Source organism: Furipterus horrens, unplaced genomic scaffold (genome assembly GCF_987537825.1).
Source record: "Furipterus horrens unplaced genomic scaffold, mFurHor1.1.pri manual_scaffold_3, whole genome shotgun sequence".
Taxonomy (NCBI): domain Eukaryota; kingdom Metazoa; phylum Chordata; class Mammalia; order Chiroptera; family Furipteridae; genus Furipterus; species Furipterus horrens.
Genome location: NW_028327173.1, coordinates 8,820,246 through 8,837,272, shown reverse-complemented (window position 1 = coordinate 8,837,272; position 17,027 = coordinate 8,820,246). Strand labels below are relative to the sequence as shown.

General features: G+C 49.8%; 1 long non-coding RNA gene across 1 annotated transcript; it reads left to right on the top strand.

The window, feature by feature from the left end:
- The first annotated feature begins 749 nt into the window (after positions 1–749).
- On the top strand, positions 750–9,949 carry LOC150014218 (uncharacterized). The gene is made up of 3 exons (XR_016509633.1): positions 750–939; positions 8,183–8,603; positions 9,560–9,949. It is a non-coding gene; the product is annotated as an uncharacterized LOC150014218 (long non-coding RNA).
- The last annotated feature ends 7,078 nt before the right edge of the window (positions 9,950–17,027 follow it).

Here is a 17,027-nt window from a genome sequence, read left to right as displayed (position 1 = left end):
GTGGTTACCCTTAAAAATTAAGGCGGTGTGTATGTTTGTGTGTGTGTGTGTGTGTGTGTGTGTGTGGTGGGGGAGGTTTTTTTTTTTTTCCAATAAGAATGTGTTAAGTTAATAAAAAGTAAGAAAAAAAGAGGTCAGGAGCCACCTGGATTGTCCACAGCCCAGTGCTGTGGTCTTCCCCCACCTGGTCCTCTTTTCTTTGGCTCTGTCCTGAGCAGGTGACTCTTTCTGTTCCCACTTACTCTTTACCAGGGCTCATTTCTAAACCCCTGAGTCACTGAGCAATGTCTCTGCTGTGTGACTCTTGGCAAAGTCAGCAGTAAATCACATACGTACATGTATTTGTACCTGGCCTTCATCTGGAACAACTCACATTAGTCACTGGGAAGGGATGTGTCTTAGGTACAGGTATCACCCGTGACCTGCTGGCCCAACTTCTCTGAAGGCTGAATCAGGGCTGTGTGTCAGAGAAACTTGGCTCACATAGGAAAGTAACATTGGATAGTTGGACCATTGGTTTAAATGAAGCAATTTTTATCCCTTTCCTGAATTTTTTTCATTCAAGAAACATATCTCTACCCGAGTTACCAACGTCACTGGGCCTGTGCCGACGAATCACACAGGCCAGAATGGAGTTAGGACCTCAGGACATGAGGGCACAGGTTCTTGAGACCCCTGAGCACAGCCAGCCAGCAGGTCTACCTCCTCACCACCCTGTATTCCTTTGTGCCCCACCCTGTAGAACTGCTCTCTGTTCTCATAAGCAGTGACATTCACCCAGCCACCTCCTAACTGATGTCCTGCTCCCACGCTCTCGCCCTTGAATCCTCTCTCCATGGGGCGCACTCAGCAACACGGAGATCTGGGCGACCATTCCTCACTGCCCGCAGCACTCAGTCCTGGCTTCTTGACAAGGATGCCGAAGCGCTGCACAATCGGGTGGGTACTTCTGTTTTGATTTGCCCAGCCTCCTTATTCATCGTCCCTCAGGCTCCATGCTCTCACTCTCCCTTCCTGCGGGTCCCTTTTCATCAATGATGAAACCTTTCCCAGAAACTCCCAGTAAACTTCCTTGAAAGTCCCTTGCTGGAACTGAGTCACATGTTCCTAAACCCATTGAACTTTCATGACTGAGGGATTGCAGGAAACATTGCTCCTGTCCAAACTCAGAACACGGCTTCCACCAGTGGACATTTTCAAAATTAATTTAGCCAAATATTGAAAACAACCTAAATGTCCTTTAGTAGGTGAATGTTTAAACTGTGGTATAACCATACCATGGAATACTACACAGCAATAAAAAAGGAACACGTTGGACTTCCGGCCAAGATGGAGGCTTAGACGGACGTGCTAGGTCTCCCTCTACAACTAGAGAGGAATACAACTACTTCAAAACAAAGGATAACTAGAAATTCCAGAAAATAAAACTACACGGAAGCCCAACATATGAAGTTATAAACCAGCGGCGCCCTTTGGGCAGGTAAGAGCAAAAGAGGGCGGCGCTGTTTGCGGTCGCACCTGGGACAGTGGCGGGGAGAACAATCCCGGCTGCAGTCGAACCCCCGGCAGCTCGCGACCCCAACGCTGGGGAAAGCAGCCACCACATCGCCTTGAACAGTGAGGCCCAGGGGGGCGGGAGGACGGATCCCGGTCTCCTAGCGGAATAACTGTGTGAATCCATCTTGGACCCCCGCCCCCAAAGAAAGCGCCACAGGGCTGCGAAATAGGTCGCAGACAGGCACCGGTCGCTGGATTGTGACGACAAAGCACCACGGCACAGCAAGAAAGGCTGCCGAACGGCGCCGGTCGCTGGGTCATTACGAGTACACAGGCACTGCCCCCCTACAGCCGGCCCAAGAAAACAAAACGCATCTGTCAAAATGAGGCAGACAACTATAGAAATCCCGGTGGCGCAGCTCACCAGGCAACAGATGGAGAACCTGACAGATGAACAGATAAGAAACCTGTCAGATGCTCAGTTCTGGGCCATTGTTATCAGGTGGCTTACAGAATTCACAAAAGATCTGGAAAAAGATGAGAAAGAAGCGAAAAACACTCATAACGAAAGGAACAAAACCACATACGAGACAGATGGTGAGGAAAAAAAATCCAGAGTTCATTTCAACAAACTGGAATATGGAGAAGGAACAAGCAGTCAACCAATGCAGAGAGAGGAAATGGGAAGCAACGATGAGAGGATCAGAAACCTCTGGGACAGCTATAAAAGGCCCAACATAAGAATCATTGGTTTGCCAGAGAGCGAGGAAGATGAACTAGAACTTGAAAAAGTGAGTGAAAATATAATAAAGGAGAACTTCCCAGACTTGGGGAAGGAAATAGACTTACAGGTCCAGGAAGCACAGAGAGTTCCAAAAAAACTGGACCCAGGGAGAACCACTCCAAGACACATTATAATCAAAATGTCAAAAATTAAAGATAAAGAGAGAATCTTAAAAGCAGCAAGAGAGAAGAAAAGAATTATGTACAAAGGGGTCCCAATTAGACTATCAGCTGACTTCTCAAGGGAGACCCTGCAGGCAAGAAGGGACTGGCAAGAAATATTCAAAGTAATGAAAATCCAAAACCTACAACCACGAATACTCTATCCAGCGAAATTGTCATTCAGAATAGAAGGACAGAGAAAGTGTTTCCAGGACAAAATAAAACTGAAAGAGTTCATTAGATCCAAACCACTGTTATATGAGATGTTAAAGGGACTGGTTTAGAAAAAGGAGGATCAAGACAATGAAATCTAAAATGAAAACTGCATCACAAGAAACAACAGAAGCTAGGGAATTGAAACAAAGGCAAACTAAACAGGCAATGAGAGTGGAAAAAGAACTATAGGTACGGGGAACATATTGGGGGGAGGTCAACAGGGAGGGGGAATGGGGAGAGGGAGGGAGATGATATAGGAATTAAGGATCATGGTAGGAGGGAATGGAATAGACAGAGAGAGGTTGAGAAGAACTGTATGCACAACTAATGGACATGATCTAAAAGGGGGGGACAACTGGAGGGAGGGGGGCCACCGGGTGGAGGGGAGCAGAGGGAAGGGAAATTGGCACAAATGTAATATTATAATCAATAAAACACATTAAAAAAAAAAAGAAGAAATACAGCTAGACATGGATCTTGAAAAAAAAAAAAAAAAGGAACACGTTATGGACGTGTTCACCAGCTGGGGTGGATCTCAAGGAGGTAATGGTGAGTAAAAAAAGCCAACTTCCAAAGGTTACATATTGTATGATTCCATTTATATAATATTCTTGAAATTGTAGAGATGAAGAACATTGTCAGCAGGCAGGGATGGGGGTGGCTGCAGTAGAGTAGCGTGAGGTAGTTTCTGGGGATGGAACAGTTCTGGATCTCCATTGAGGTGTTGGTTACACACACACAAACACACACCCACACACCAATGAATACATGAGAAACATGAAATCTGAGTAAGTTCTGTGCATTGTACCAATGTCAGTTCCCTGGTTGTGATATTATTGTAGGATAGTTATGCAAGATGTCACCACTGGAGAAGGCCATGTGAAGGACACACAAGATCCCCCTGTCCATTTTGTTTTCAATTTCCTGTGGATCTATTATTATTTTGAAATTAAGATTTCAACCCAAATAATACATAAATAAAATAAATAAGTACATAGAGATATGGGTGGGGAGAGAAAGGACCTCAAAAATATGTGCAGCACAGAAATAGTTAAATCTCCCAGGTTACCAGAGTAGGTGAGGGAGTCAGGCCACATGCTTAATTGAGCAGGAAGTATAACTTTTTCCATGACTCAGCCTAATTTATTTTCTGAGCCCCTATTCTGTCAGAGGGTGGGAACGTTCCCCTCCCTTTAGATGGGGTTGCATCTAAATTCTGAAGCCTTATGTCCTGCCAAAGCCCCCCTTGGGGCACACCTGGTACAGATGCCACCCATCCAAGTCCCCAGACTGGCTTCTGGCTGTTGGCCCCTGCAAGTCCCTGCTGAGCTACTCCTCATCCCATCTCCCACAATATGCTGAGTCCAAGGGAAACCTGCAAGAACAAGTCCCTATCTGGCACCCTCTGTCGTCGTCGGCAGCCGTCCGTCTCGAGAGACGATGGTGTAGCTTCTTAAGAGTCTATCTGCACCGCCGAGAATGGCTGTGCAGTCCGACTCGGGAGTGACACGGTATCTGTCTCCTCCCGTGTTAAATCGACATCTTGCGATGACGCTGGAGTGTCCTCTCCAGTGAAGCTGAAGCTACAGAGCCTGGGCAGGGTGATATGGAGGGTCTGCTGCTGATTCACAGGCAATCCACAAATATGTTTTATTTAGCCCATATAGAATTTTAAGAAATTAGTTGACAATATTTGAAATGGGAATTTTTACATAACAATCTAGATAGCTGGAGCAGATGGCTCTGGGCACACAACCCAGTGGTCATCAATCCACTGAACCTGACTGGGTAGTGACTGTCCTCTCAGATGAGGCATGGCCCCTTGTGGGTTTGCCATAGTCCCCACCATTCCCTATTGTGCATCTGGCCTGGATTCACAAAATCTGCCTGGCCCTTGAGTTGGCAATCCTCCCTCTTTCCTACTTCTGTGTCACTTCTGGGTTCCTGGGCACCATTTCCTCTTGCTCCTTGCTGGGGTGCAGAAAACCATCTGCCTATATAAATCAAATGGCTGTTCATTCCAGGATCTTGTTGCCCTCCCAGGTTCCACACAGGAAAAGGACACAATGGGACACAGCCCAGGGCCCTCGTTCTCAGTTTCCCTTGCTTCCTTTCAGACTCTCCTTCTTCCTCCTGATCTGGGAACTTTATTTTGTCTTAAGAGGGAGGAAGCCTTGGTAGCCCAGCCCCTCTGTGTCGTTCCCACCCCCATGTCCAGTCTACTCTCTTGTCTATACACACAGGTCCTTTCTATTTCCTTTGACTTCCTCGGTTTTCAAAATTCAAGAGCCAGACTGGTTCTCTTTCTTGCTATGTCATCCCTTTCTGCAGACATGAGAACGGCTACCTGAATTTTGAGGACGGAGAGGATCTTTCTAAATGCCAGGTGCTGTACTAAGCTCTACATGCAATTGGAAATGAGGCTCAGAGAGAGGAAGTGTTTGTCCCAAGCCAACAGCTAGTGAAGGGCAGAGCTGGGACAGGACACAGACCCTACCCCTTTAGCCACTGGGATTTTATTTCATGTCACCTTTTCTGCCTCCTGCACTCCCAGGTCCTTGCCCAGGTACACAGGGCAGGGGCCAATCAGAATTCATACCTGGGAGAAACTGAAAGGCCATTGGTTGAACTGTCCCCAACGCCCGCCTATTACCCAGCTGATTGGCAGGATGGCTGTGACGGACAGGTTGCCGATTAGTGACCCTCCGCACCTTACTTGAACCTTAGTGTGAGCGTCCAGACAGCCAGCGCGCGCGTGGACTCCCTGAAGAAGGGCGGGGGATGAAAATGGAAGGACGAAACAAGAGGCTGAGTGAGAGAGTTGGCAAATTCAGTTAAGGAGAAGGTAGATGCTGGCTGTTGTCAATTTGCAAAGGATCAGCTCGCCTTGCAAGCTTTGGGCAAAACCATTTCTCCGACAATCCAATTATAATGCAGAGCTTAGAGGGCAGCCCTGGGTTTTCTGCTCAGCTCCCTGTCCTTCCCCACTGTCCCTGGGCTGTCTCATGTCCAAGGGTGTTGCTAGCAATCCATGAGCCTCTAGTCACTGCGGCTCCAGGAGGGCTGTTTTCTTCTCTAAGCACGTGGGTACCAAGACTTGCCTTCCTCACCCTTGATAAGGAGCCCCCGATAAGCCACTGGCCCCTCCAGCCCTCTGTCTACCCAGGGACTGGCACCAAGGAGTCAGTGCAGCCCCAGGAAAAGACAGAGCCACCCCATGCCCTTGGATGTTCTCAGAGGTGGACTGGACAGCACCATTGAGCTAACTGGCCAGAAAGCGGGGAGTGGTGATTTTTAAATTCAGTGTAATTTAAAGTTTAAAAATTTGTATTAATGGGGATGGTGATATTTTCCTGTTAGAAATGTAACCATTTCTTTCACCTTAGGTTGCCTTTTGGCTAATACCGGGCACCATTCACAGAGCGCACTTTGTCAGAGTTGTGCATCTGTGAGGCAGTCGGCTTGGTGCTCAGGCACACAGCCCTGCAGCTGAGCTGCCTGGGTTCAAACCCTCGCTTTGCGATGACCGAGTGCAGCTCCTTGGGTGAGTCATTTACCCTTGTGGGGCCTCAGCTTCCTCATCTGTAAAATGGGGTTATTAAGAGTCCTGTCCAAGATGATGTCCGTTAAATATGGCGGGCAATGCCTGGCTCATGAAAAGTTGCTCTGTAAAAGGGAGGCTTGTACTCTTTTTGGAGAAAAACTCCCAACGTGAATGAAACTGTTCTGGGTCAAAGAGGGAGTGGGATGATGGAGTGACGCTGCTCTTGCGTCGCGGTCACTGGTCTGAGCAGAATTATGATGTGAGAGCCAAGGACGCAGTCCTGGCAGGTGACCTCCACTCTCCAGTGTCTCGGTTGGCACCAGAGAGGGAACCAGTGGTGAGTGCTCTGTGGGTTCACCCAGAGAGCCACAAAGGCCCGCAGGGGCTGCCAGGCCTGATTTTCCTCTCCAGCTCATTGTGGATTACAGAGCACTGTTGGGCGAGGGGGATGAAGGATGGAGAAATGGGGCCCACTCTGAGGCCTGGGCTCTCAGGAAGGAGGAGGGAGGTGGGGAGGAGCAGGAGGGGGGTAAGGGGAGCAAAAGCAGCCTGGAGACCGAGCCACTGTGCCCTGAGTCCTCTCGGCTGCTGGGAACCCGGCTGTTCAGAAGGAGGAAGCAGTGGCCAGGCAGGCTGAATTCTGAGTTACTGACCATGTGGGCTGCCGGGGGAGGTGGGGGTTGCCACTGAACCCTGTGGGAATCCCCTGTTGGTGGGTGGAGCGCCTCCCTGTGTGGGAACCCTCCTCTGGGCCCAGGCCTTTTACTTATTTTCACTTTGGTGCAATTTACATTCAGTGCGGTACAAAGCTCATAAGTGGATAGCTCACTGAGTTTTCACCTACGTACATACCTGTGCAGCTACCACCAGATCAAAATCTAGAGCATTCCCAGGACCCAAGGAGGCTGCCTCAGACCCTTTCCCAGTCAAGGACCCCCAGAGACCCTCAGTTCTAACCTTCGTCCCCAATAGTTAGTTTTGCCTAGTTTTGAACTTCAAATAAACAGAATCTTACAGTTCAGTAGCCCCCCCGCCTCAATTTTCCTTTCCACAGTTTCAGTTACTTGAAGAAACCCATAATCTGAAAATATTAAGTGGAAAATTCCAGAAATAAGCAATTCATAATTTTAAATTGCACATTATTCTGAGAAGCATGTCCTGCTCTGTCTCGCCGGGATGTGAGTCATCTGTACATTTCGTATGATGAGATATCATGAGAAAGGAGAGGGACCACATTCACATAACTTTTATTACAGCATATTGTTATAATTATCCTATTTTTATTATTAGTTATTGTTGTCAATCTCTTACTGTGCATAATTTTAAAATTACCTTTATTTTAGGCATTTCTTTATATAGAGGACATAGTACATATAGGCTTTGGTTTCAGGCATCCACGTGGGGTTGTGGACATAAGCCCGTGAATAAGGGGGGGACTACCGTATATATTCTTCTGTGTCTGACTTCTTTCATGCGGCAATGTGACCCACACAGGTTTTTTTGCATAGCTGTGCTTTGTTCTTCTTTGTTGCTGTATAATATTCCATTGTATGGTTATAGCACGATTTATTTTTTCATTCTCCTGTTGATGGACTTCAGGTATTTTCTAGTTTGGGCCCATTATGAATAAAGCGGCTATGAACGGTGTTGCGTGCACCGAGGCTCTTGTTTCTCTCAGGCATGCACCCTGGCACAGCTCTAGGCCTTTCAGACATTTTAGGTGAAAATGCTCCAAGATAAGGGAAGAGGACACTAGAATGTTGCAGAGGGGAGTCTGAGAAGCAGAAAGGAGAGAGAGGGCATTGCCAACAGCATTTCCTCTTTCAAAAATGTCATCTGATCTTTGCTGGCAAAGCGAGTGAGAGATCTTCTGACCGTGGAAGAAAGCTCTCCTTCCCCTCACTGTGATGTCTATTGAGGTCTTGAGTGTTGGTAGACCTCAGAGATATGAAGATCAAGTCCATTCTTCCTGTTTTATAGATGGCGACCCTGGTGCCCAGAGAAGCGACTTGCCTGAAGCCTTGAATCTGGTAAATGACAGGGCCAGGAACACAAAGCATCTTGGCCCCTAGCAGCCTCCTCTGTAAATCGGGAGGAGGAGTTATAGTCATCGATCTTCTCCAGTGCTATTGGGGGAGATGGGAGCTGTTGTCCCCAAAGTTTACAGACTTCCAGTCGTCATCTTATCGTGATTATTGGATGTCAGTGCCTAGATTTACTCTATTTAGTAGTCAATAAACCTTCCTGATCACCTTCTCTGTTGCTAGGTACTGCTTTAATCTCCGGACATACAGCAGGGGATAACACTGACCAGCATTCTTGCCCTCATATAACTTGCATTCTCTCAGGGGAGAAGGCCAGTAAACATGTGAATAAGTAAGGTGACCTAAGGTGGATAAGGGTAAGTGCTATAGAACAAAACAAAGCAGGGAGGGGAAGGGGAAATGCTGGAGGCTTGGAGACAGAGAGAGCTGGATTTTTGACAGGAGTGACTGGGGAAGGTGGCATTCAGAAGCGGTGAAGGAGGTAAAGGAGTGCCCTGATATGGACCCGGGGCTGTGGGATGGGGAGAGTGTTCTGGGCTGCGGCAACAGCAAGTGCAAAGGCCCTGAGGCAGGATCCTGCCTGGGGTGTCTGGGGACATTGAGAAGGACTGTTTGGCTGGAGGGAGTTGAGCAAATGGTGTGTCTGGGGACATTGAGAAGGACTGTTTGGCTGGAGGGAGTTGAGCAAATGGTGGGAGGTGAGGGTGGAGAGGTGAGGGGACTGAGGGGATCTGTAGGCCACTTAGATTACTACAAAGGCATTTTGGCTTTTACCCAGAGTGAGATGTGGAGACTTTTAAGTTTCTTCCAGAGGAGGGACAAGACCTGACTTAGCATTTCTAAAGACTCCTCTGGCTGCTATGTGGAGAATAAATGGGGACAAAGACAGAAGCAGGGATACCATTGAAGGGACTGTGACAATAATCCAGTGACAGATGATGGGGCTTGGCCAAGCAGAGAGTAAAGAGAGACCTGTCCTGGTGATGTTTTCAAGGCAGCGCTGACAGGACTTTCTGGAAGGTTGACATTGGTCTTCATAAAAGATCACCTTAAATGCAAAGCAAATGTGCTTTGCCAAGGAAGCCACAGAGGTTGAGGCACCAGGGCCTTCTCCTTCTCCTATATCATCTCTCCTTCAGGTTCTCTTCCCCAAAGTCAGCCAGGGAAAGGTCTCATTGTATCTTCTTCCAATGCAGGACCAAGCCCTTGAATCAAGTGCATGTGTGCGTGTGTGTGTGTTGGGGCAGGGAGGTCACTTTGATTCTACCTCATGTGTTCCTTTATCTGCTCCTCCACTTTCTCTTTTCTCCAGGGGGCATTTTGACGAAGCCCTACAAGCACCCAAATGATGGAACTTCCTGTGAGGCTGCTTTCTGGGTCCTGGATGCGCTCCAGCTGCCCCCTCCACTTCCTCCTTTGGCTCCATGCTGAGTCTCTTCTGCCACTGGGCCTTTGCACCTGCTGTTCAGTTCTGCTCTTGGAGTGGCATTTCTTCCACTCCTGAGAAATGTCACTTCCTCAGAGAGGCCTCCCCTGACCTCCCTACTGCAAGTCAGTCACCCCAGGTGCTGTCTGCTTCCTTCATAGCATTTACTACAGTTTGTAATGATTTACTTGTTTACTTACTGGCTGCCTCTTTTCTCACACTGCAAGGTGGTAGAAGGGCAGGAATGGGCTGGTCTTATTGACTGTCAATTCCCCAAGTGCTAACTCAGTACCTAGAGGGACCGATTAGCAGAGAAGTATGGCGGAGCCTCCAGGGAAATGAGTAGTGTTCAGTCTTGGCCATGTGTTCAGATTATATTTTATTTTACTTTTTAATTTAATTTAATTTTTCAGATAACATTTCAGAGAAAAACTGTGGGTCCCACTGCAGAGCAATTAAAAAAGAATCTCTGGGGTGGGACCCTAACATTAGGGTTTAAAGTAGGGGTCCCCACCCCCTGGCCGTGAGCTGGTACTGGTCTGTGTGTTAGGAACCAGGCTGTTGAGCAGGAGGTGAGTGGTGGTTGAGCTAAGCTTTGCTCACATCACCGCCTGAGCTCCACCTCCTGTCCCCCACCCCCAACCCCGGGCTGTGGAAAAATTGTCTTCCACAAAACCGATCCCTGGTGCCAAAAGGCTGGGGACCACTGCTTTAAAGTACTCTCCAGGTGTTCCTGCCGCACCTGGCCTCCAACACTAAGAAACACTTGGCTAGCTCAGTGTGTCTGGGTGAGGTACCTGGTTGATTTTCCTATGCTCATTATAACTTGAGGACCCCTGAATGAGGGCCCTGGTTTCTATCACAGCTTGGCACCCTGGAGTCAACAGATCAGGCTGCTCCTGGCCGGAGGTGACCTGCCTGGGCGCATCTGCTGGCCCCCTGAGGGCGGGGACAATAAATATCTCACGCACTCTTTCACCATTCTACAATAGGAACGTGCTCCAAGGTCTCTTTTACGAGTCTATGAATCTTTAAAATTTCCCAGGCCCCCCTGAAAGGACCCTCAGGTTAATTACTCGATGGTCTCATATTCCTGTGAAATTCATGGTGCCTGTCTTCCTTGCCCCTTGTGTTGACTCGAGAGTTATTTCTCCCTCGCTGGTGCGGGCTTTCTCTACCAGGATAGCTGCCTGGGGGAGGACACGTCATCAGGCCCTTATTTACCCAATGGCATCACCAGTGACAATTGCACCTGCGTGCCCCTGACTGGAATCCTCAAGGAAGTTGTATGGGAGCCGGCCAGCCCACACCTAACCAGCCGGTTACGTTCCAAGGGTTTCTTGATAGGCATGCAACAAGAATCAGAATATATTTCCTTACTGCAACGATGTTATTAAAACTAAGATGGTTTTCCAAGCTAGCCCCCACATATCTGCTCAGTTCATCTAATTGTATGAAGTACCAGAACAATGTGAATCACTTTTCCCTATCTGACTCATCGGAGATTCTGGGTAGGAAAAACTAAAAACTAACTCCAGGGTTAATAGAATTTGTGTCCATTTTCTATCTTCCAAGTCCATTTTATTTCCTGAACTAGAATAATAGTACAGCAAATGGGCAGTGTGTGACAAACACATTGTCAGGTGGCAGGGAGAGATGGCAGTCCTGATAATGATGAACCCTCATGGGTGACATGCACAACAGAGTCTGCAATCCATGGCCCGATTGCACACCCTTGGCTGGTCAGACACCCCCCACGGTGGCAGTCAGACACAGGTCACTTCTGACCAGTCTGGGCTGTGCTGTGTGGCATAAACATTAATCACTGGGGCCACCACTTCTCAAGGAGAGCCCCGGGGGCTTTGGGGATGGACCTCTGCGGGAGGGGCCTGGGGCTGCCTCCTAGTACCTCCCTGGTTTCAGGGCCCATTTGGCTGAGTGTCCTAATTATAATGCCAGCACCTTTTCTAGAATCCCCGTGGTCAGGGCCGGGAGGGCTGCCTTATCCAGCTGCTTCCATTTCTGGATACGCCTCTGAGACCAGCGAAGACTGTGGCTTCCACTCCCAGAATCACAGGGCAAATCAGAGGCAGTGCTGGACTCAAACTTATACTCTGCCTGCCAGCCTGGGCCCTTCCAGTCTTGTGGAGACACCCCTCTCTGCTTCCCCACAGGCTTCTTAAACTCAGGTTCAGGAGGACAGCCATTCTGTCACCCTGTGTACACAAATGAGGCACACTGGGGAGCCCCAGCACGCCAGGGCACCCCTCTTTTGCACCCTTTTCTGGGCTTTGGTTGATTCACGAGCAGTGTCATTACTGTTCTTGGAATCTACTAGCATACATGTCTTCTTCTAGTAGGATGCAAACCCTTGAGGGAGGGACTGTGTTCCATTTGTCGTGACCTTATTGGCCACGGCAAGCTCGGGGTCCTGTCCAGATTACGCACTTGATAAGAGTTTGATGAATGAATACGCGAACTTCCCAGCATGATTTCCTTCCATTCCGGGTAGAATCCCATACTCTCTCTGTGAGTCTGGAGTCGCCAGGAAATCAGGAGAGGAGGGCAGAGAGCTTATAGCAAAGTAATTGAGAGGGGGAATTAGTCAGATCAGGGCCAATTCCCACCCGAAAGGGGTTCAGATACTGGTTTTTAAAGCAACAAACTGCACTAGGAGGAAGCATATGTTGTATAGGTTTCTATCAGTTACTTTCTATATTTCAGTTTGTTGCTGTTCCTTTGTTGGCTAGGGGGTTCCTCTTTGGGCACCATAATGCCCCTCCCCTTGCAGGCCTTGGGATGGATGCACAGTCTCATGGTTTCCCTTGTCCCAGCTAGTGGAGAAGATACGCACACAGACTTTCAAGGACTCCCCTGTTCCTGCCCTATCGTGGTTTACTTGTGTTGTTCAGAATGCCTGGTGCCTTATCAGACCAGGCTCAGGATGACTGGGTCAGCAGGGGAGACGTCTTCCTTTGCTTCAGTGGTGAGGGTCCCTGCCTTTGTTTTTGGGTTATTCTGTTCTTTTCTGTCCCTTCCCGTTTTTCTGTTCTGGGTTGTTCATTCTGTTACCTATCACTCGCCACCTCCACCTGCCCCCTCCCAGCTAGAACCACTTCCTGCTCTGAGGTCTGGCGCGTGGGTGTACCCTGAGCTCCGCGGTGACCATCGTGTGTGATACTAAAATGTGGTTCATGATGTTTCTTCACGTGGGTCTCATCCAATTCCCCCAACAACCCAGGGAGAGAAAGGTACCACTATGCCCGTGCCTGTTTTCCAGATGGGGGGACTGAGGTCGGGTTATCATCTCGGCCAAGGTCACGCAGGTGTTAAGTTGCGGGGCCAACCTGAAGGCAGGTTCCTGGGCACTGAGTCGTGTTTGCTTCAGGCTGTGCTCCTGAGCTTGGCTGGGCTGCAGGGAGGGGCAGGGTCCGAAATAAATGAGTGTCCGTGGCCCGTGTAGAAGCACCGTCTGGTCCGTTGTGAGTGTGGCTCTTGTGTTCCTAGGTTCACTTGGGGGCCTCCTTAGAGCCTCTTGGGTTCTGTGGAGCACAGTGTGACCACTAATGCTTTGGGGATTTCTTCTTGAAGTGATAATTATAGAGCTGTTCCCTTTCCCAGGGTTAAGAAGAGTGAGATCCAATTCTTCGCTCTCTACTCCTGGCTCTGACCCCGGCAAGCTGTGTGGCCATGGGCAAGCCACATCTCCTCATTTTTGACGTGTCCTACTCAGACCAGACAACTCCATTGTCCACGAGAAAGACAGATGCCCCATCAAGCCAGCTCCCATGTCCGTGAGCTAGCCCTTTCGAGAAACAAAGAGGGTCCCAGGACCCTCTGCTGCTTCTGCTGGTTAGGAGACTCTTCCTGTCTTGGGCAACTCTAGAAGATTCCTGAAGAGCGTCTTGTTCTGCTCCTGCCCTAGCTCCCTGCCAAGGCCACTTCTCTGGCTGCGGAGGTTCAGGAGCCGAGGGTGGAAAGCAGTCAGGGTACAGACTGCTGAGGATGGGCGAAGAGGGCCCAGAGGAAGGAAGGCTCGCAGGGCTGCCCTGGGCCTCCTCCCCAGGAGGTGGGGCACTGGGGCCATTTTAGGACCTGTTTGCCACACTGGGCCACCGCTTTGAGATCACGGACATTAGAAAGACATGGGGTTTGGAGCCAGGCAGAAACAAGTTTGATGCTGGCTTTTTCTCTTAACCTACAACGTGAAACTTGCCTGTTAGTCAGACTCACTGAGCCTTGAAATGGGGGCTTTTTCATCCCCCCCCCCAATTGAGGCTAAGCTGAGGATCAAGTGCGATGAGCCTTGACCTGCTGTCTTGCCCGTGTGTTAGTTTCCTAGGGCTGCTGTGACAAATAGCACAGACTTGGTGCCTTCAACACCACATATGCACTGTTTCATAGTTCTGCAGATAAGAAGGCTGACCTGGATCTCAGGGGGCTAAAAATCAGGGTGCTGGCAGGGCTGAGTTCCTTCTGGAGGCTCCAGGGGGCAATCTGTTGGTTTGCCTTTTCCAGCTTCCAGCGGTGCCTACATGCCTTGGCTGGTGGCCCCTTCCTCCATCCTCAAAGTCAGGAATATGGCAGAGACTTTTGTTCATATCCCATCACTCTGACCTTCATCAGTAGTCACTCTTTCCTCCCCTCTCCTCTTCTGCCTCGGTCAACTTTTAAGGTCCCTTATGATTACTTTAGGCCCACCCAGACAATCCTAAAATAGGATAATCTTCCTATTTTAAGATCAGCTGATTAGCAACCTAATTCCCCTTTGCCATGTAAGGCAACACAGTCACAGGTTCTGGGGATTAGGATGGGACATCTTTGCGGGGCCACTAATAAGCCCACCAACGCTCTTCCACACATCTGTCTTTATTTGCCCCAAGGTCTCCCCCTCTCCACACCCCACAACTGGCTGCCTGATTGTCCCTGTGGTGTCCTGGCACCCACAGAGAGAGGCCCTGCTTGGCATGCCCAGGGGCTAGGAACATGAGGAGGCGGCAGGTGGCTGGACAAGGTGAAGTTTATGGCCATTCTTCAGGTGCCCCAATTGTGTGTCTGACTCCCTCGGGGCCGCCCACATGGTCCCGTGGGGCTGTTTTTATAGTCTTCTCTCCCTGGGAACAGTGGCCCTTAAAAATATCCTGCTGCTCCCAGCTGCCTCACAGCAGGTGGCAGGTGTTGGGCTCCTGGAGGCCACCTGCATGGGACCTTTCAGAAGGGAAAGAGCTGGAACCTCCTGTTGGGGTTGCGCCTACAAAGAAGGGCCTTGTGGTTAGTTGGAGGCCTGTGGCTGGTGGAGGTCCTTGTGGTTGGTTGGTGGAAGGCCTCATTCTCAGCTCGCCTCCCGCTGGACAGCCTGTCGCCCTTGGGCACTATACTGGGCTCAGGATCCAGGTGTCCTGGCTGGGAGAGAATCTCAGCTGGCCAACAGGTATTCTGATTTGTCCTGAAACCAGCTTCCAAATTTTTCTTGTCCCACTGAAGATGTGTTTTTTGCCTTCTGTCGGGGAAACAGACTCCCCCCCACCCCGCCTCTCCCACCCCCCCCCCCCATCAACAATCGCTCTTTTCAGGTTGCAGGGAGGGGACAGGGATGGTAAGGGGCCTGCTCCCTTGAAGGCCCCTCTTAGGCAAGATCTCTGGGTGGTCTGGGCTGGTTTGCCTCTTTCTGAGCTGAACGGGGCTGGGCTGGGGCTGAGAGGGATGTATCTCTCGCCATCTAGTGGAGAGCAGTGGGACTTCGAGCTGTAGTGGCCTCCTGTCTACACTGGAGCTGGTTACCCAAGGGCAAGGGTTCAAGCCCTGGCTGTGCCACGGAATCCCCCCGGCGGGTCTGAAAACATACATATGCTCAAGCCCCACTCCATACCCCCTGCATCAGAAACCCTGAGGTCTGGACACCTGCACGTTAGCTTTAGATTGCTAAGCCTTGCCTGCAAAATCTAAATGATGGGGTTTGGGAATCTGGGAATCTGGAAATCTGAGTTCTTAACAAGACTTCTTCAGTAACTCTTACGGCTTGACTGGAACACCACTGACTCACTGTTCACACGTTAAATGAGACAACTGATGCTATATCTGGTTGTGTTATTAGAAGCATGATACCCAGGTTAGGGAAGGGTATAATATAGTGGTTAATATCTGGGTTCAGGTCCTGCTTTTACTACTGTCAATTGTGTGACCTAGAGCCAAATGTCTTAACTCCTTCCTGCTTCTGAGGACTCGAGGTGGTCATGCATGACGCACGTAGCACAGGGTCTGGCCCTAAGAAAGAAGGTCATGTTGGGACCTGTTGCCAAGATCTGTTGGGAGCGCCATGTGTGATTTCAGTGACATACTTATAAAGGGAATGTCCAGAGGAGGAGGAGGAGGAGGAGGAGGAAGGGGACAGGAGAGGAAAAGCCAAGGGACCTGGAGAAAGTTTGAGGGTCTATAATTGGGGGGAAGAGGGGTTTGGGGAGAGAGGTATGTGTGCTGCTTAAAAAACCCCACATCAGATACCAGGCCCTACTGTGCAAGAGGCAGTCTGTGAGAGCAAATGCCTCCTGACCACAAGCTAGGAAGGCTGCAGACAGACAGACCCCGGGGCAGTGAGCTTGCCGTCAGGGAAGCCTTCAAGCAGAGGCTGAAGGAAAGCTCTGTGCGTCTGTGCCACAGAGCAGTGGTGCCCACCACGGTGCTTATGCCCCATGGCGTGTGGGCCCATGGAGGGGGACACACAGCCCAGCACTTGCTACAATGGCTATTTGTGTATTGATGTACACGCTCAGTACATATATGCACATGTGTATGTATGTCTGTTTCTGTGGTTTCGCAGAAGTAGGTAGCAATGTCAGGCCTGAGCCAAAGTTAGAATGCATATATATGAAGTATTATGGACTAAATGTTTGTATTTTGCCCCTCCCAAGTTCATATGTTGAAATCTAACCCCCAATGTGATGCTGTTAGCAGGTTGAGCCTTTGGGAGGTGAGTAGGTCATGAGGGTGGAGGCCTTATGAATGGAATTCGTGCCCTTACAAAAGAGTCCCTAGAGAGGTCCCCCGCCCCTTCCTCCCTGAGGACGCAGAGGGATGATGGCCATCTGCAACCTGGAAGAGGGCCCTCCGCAGAACCCGACCATGCTGACTCCCTGATCCTGTGCTCCCAGCCCCCAGAGCAGTAAGACATACATTTCTGTGGTTTAGAAGCCCCCTGGTCTAGGCTGCAGCTGGAACAGACTAAGACAGGAAGTCTTAATTATAGAGTCATTCTGTAGATGTGGCAGAAACGGTCAGAGGGGTCTCAGGGAGCCCGGCCTCAGAGGGACTTCCCACGTGGGTCTGGAGATTGATCTCCGGCACACTGTGTGTTGCG